General features: G+C 32.4%; 1 long non-coding RNA gene across 1 annotated transcript; it reads left to right on the top strand.

Annotated features, from left to right (window-relative positions):
- Positions 1-524: 524 nt before the first annotated feature.
- Positions 525-2,110, top strand: LOC128246577 (uncharacterized). Its single transcript, XR_008263286.1, has 3 exons — positions 525-624; positions 1,264-1,334; positions 2,000-2,110. It is a non-coding gene; the product is annotated as an uncharacterized LOC128246577 (long non-coding RNA).
- The last annotated feature ends 1,129 nt before the right edge of the window (positions 2,111-3,239 follow it).

Raw genomic sequence — 3,239 nt, 5'->3', positions numbered from 1 at the left:
GTTATTTTAAGTTCTAAGGGCCTGTGAGCCAAGTTGATAGAGCACAAACTTGCAAACAGTCCCCTGTCCAAGTCCCATTACTAGCTGCAATGTTTTCAGAACGGCAAGAAAATTGAAAAAAAAAATGTAGTTTGGGACAAACAAGTCTCCCAACTGTGACCAATAGAGCTTATGCTTACCTTCTGGCTGCTCTGGATATTTTAAAAAAATACTTTTTGACCCATCCCACCCCTAGTCATTCTAAAATGCCGTCCAGGCTTTTTTTTAATGATGGTTAGCCTGGAACGTCATTCATAACAAAATTCGTAAACATGTAAAAACTGTCTATGAAATGAAATGGTCTTCATTTGTATTCTGTTGCTTAAGACTGCCAATAAATACATTAATTCTTATCAATAACCATATCCATTTTGCAAATTCACAAGCTATTTCTTCAAAAAAGTAATTTAAATACCTGATTTCAGCAATCGGAACTCCTCGGCTAGTATCAAGATATGGCCTCGGATATAATACGGGTCGTAAGAAAATAGTCCATCATGGCCGACCAAGAAGATGTTCAAACAACCAAGAGATATGTTAGTCCAAAGACAGAATGAGGAGCGAACTTTTACCACTTATTTGTGTGTATTAAAGTGTTATTTTTATACTTATTGTATTTTAATAAAATATAAAAATAGTTTTAAAAGAGCCCTAATGAGAAACTAATTGGAAATGTCTTTAGTTCTTAGTGGGTGGGGTAAAGTCTTCTTTCATTTGACAGATTCTAATTTAGTAAATAACAATTTTGAAGCTCCAGTGAATAGTGGCAAAAATTAAGAAAACAAATACTCTATTTATCTATCAAATAAGTCTGAATCTGACTTTACTTAGATTGATAATAGGTTAGACTTTCTTTCTCAGTGTATTTATCTCATACATTTCATATCATTAACTTTAATTTTTTATAATTAAAATTTACATTCTTTTAACCAAGGATGTATGGTTTATATGTCCGTGAGTGTTGGTAGCAAACAACTTAATGTAATGGCACAATTGAATACCTCGGCCCTGTTCACTAATAATAGTTCTCTAAATAAATTAGATCTTCATTCTATTGGTTTAACAAAATGAGTTTGAACGCATAAACCAGCACACATTTCTTTCAAGACTAAATTCTTTGATATCCACCAGTGGTGGTGATGCAGAAACATTAAAAAATGCTGACATTTTTACTGTGCCAATGAAATGCAGACATTTAAATGTTAATCTTATTGTCATTTTCAGAGAAGAGTATGGTACCAGGGGTGCAGCTGACTCTGATTCCCGGCTTGTTCTAATGAAAAAAGGCAGATGAGGTAATGGTTGTGCTATTTTCGAAATTCAGACAATAATTTAACAGTCAAGTATCCTATTGGTTTAAGCCCAAAAGTACCTGCATGTTTGTACAATTAACCAACAAGGATTGACAGTATTAAAATATCAACATTGTAGATGAATTTAAACATGATAACAATTTCATTTCATATTTTTTAATTAACCAGTAGTCCAGAGCTAAAAACTGCTCTCTCAAACATTGACAGTTCTTCTTGGTCATTCTTCAAAAGCCCAAAGGAGTAATTAAATTAAATTTACACATATAATTAATAATATGGCTTAAAGCAATAGCAAAAAAATATTTTCCAAACAATTGAAATCTGTTCTATTATGTGTGACCTTATATGACTAGTTGGAGGAATTTTTACCAAATTTTCAAACTTGTATATGAAAGACTGTGATCTGATATTATGTCAGCAGTCTAATATCACTGGTTTCCATACATTTGCACAATAATTGCCAATTGGCTAGTTTAACGACAAAATTAAAAAAGGTGTCAGAACAGTAAAACTGTGAGGATGCAGCTTTAAATTGGTGTTGCACTTAATGTTTTGTGAATACCTTTCTGTTGTTGTACAGGCTTTTAAAATAATTGATCTGAAAATATAATTCCTATTATTGTTGTATATTCTGTTTTCTATTTCAGGCACTGGAATCCGAATGTAATCAAAAATGCCATTGTATGAGGATTGACCTGCAATGCATGGCAATCATCTTAACACAACTGCAACGCCTTCCTTGGAAAAATGATTGCAAGATGGAAACAAAGCGTTCAGTGGAACATCTTGTCATCTCAAATATTTGATGACTTACATACTGATGTGAAGTTGAAGATAAAAGTCATCTGTTGGTCCGTGATTATTAAATAAATCCGAACATCTATTTTAAAAGGGTAAAATGGTAAAGGATTTATATACACTTTAAGTGGTTTTCCTATATTATGGAGGGAAGATAACTACAAAAACAGAAACAGATGGCACCGGCAGACCAAATAAAAGAGAACTATTTTGTTCAGTTCAATTTTTAAGACTTCAGAAAATCTGTTAATAGGGCACATCCTTGCAAATGCCATATTGTAAACTTGGCTCTTTAAAATGTGAAAAGGTGAAAGTGGTCTAGAGGATAAGCCCCAAATTCAAGGTTGTGAGTTCAAGACCTCCAAGATACTTTCTCTTGACCTCAGGAAAAGGATGTCCATACTTGTTTCTTCTTAGGCAACAGACTTAAGAGTGATTTTGTAAGCTTCCAGCTTGCATATAGCAATCTGATAAGGCATAAAATAAGATACTAGCTGACTTGCAAACAGTTTTTCCATTTGTGTTGATTTATTTTTCAGTCTGTTGGAATGTTTATTAGAAGTGATGCGCATTGCTTACTGCAACCAATATTTATTTTCTTTATTAAGTTGAATTTAACGAACACATAACATGACTTGTGATTTTACAGATGCATGTTTATTTCGTTGATTGTATGAGTTTATTTTCTCAAATGATGTAATAAAAGTTATTCTGAATGACTGTCCTTTTTTGTTTGAAGAAAATGTGTTGAGGTTTTGGCATAGCATAGTGTCATCATCATCATCATCATCATCATCATCATTGTTGTGTACAAATAAAATATTCAAAACAATGTATTAAAAACCAAACTGTCAAGCCAAGTACTCAAAGAGGCACAAGGATATTGCTAAAGAGACCGGTAATACAATTAGAAAAATAAAATGTAAAGAAAGATCTATAATTCTGACACATGGTAATGCTTTAAATAGTCCTCTCATTGTGTGTTTATGGTTAAAGTGGAGACATACAGTATATTTTGTAATGAAGACTTAAATTTGTATGGCAAATTAAAGCCATATATTGGGATTAAGCGCCAGAAATATTGTGAAG

Source organism: Mya arenaria, chromosome 9 (assembly GCF_026914265.1).
Source record: "Mya arenaria isolate MELC-2E11 chromosome 9, ASM2691426v1".
NCBI lineage: Eukaryota > Metazoa > Mollusca > Bivalvia > Myida > Myidae > Mya > Mya arenaria.
The sequence above is the reverse complement of the archived record's forward strand: the minus strand, read 5'-3'. Positions and strand labels throughout refer to the sequence as shown.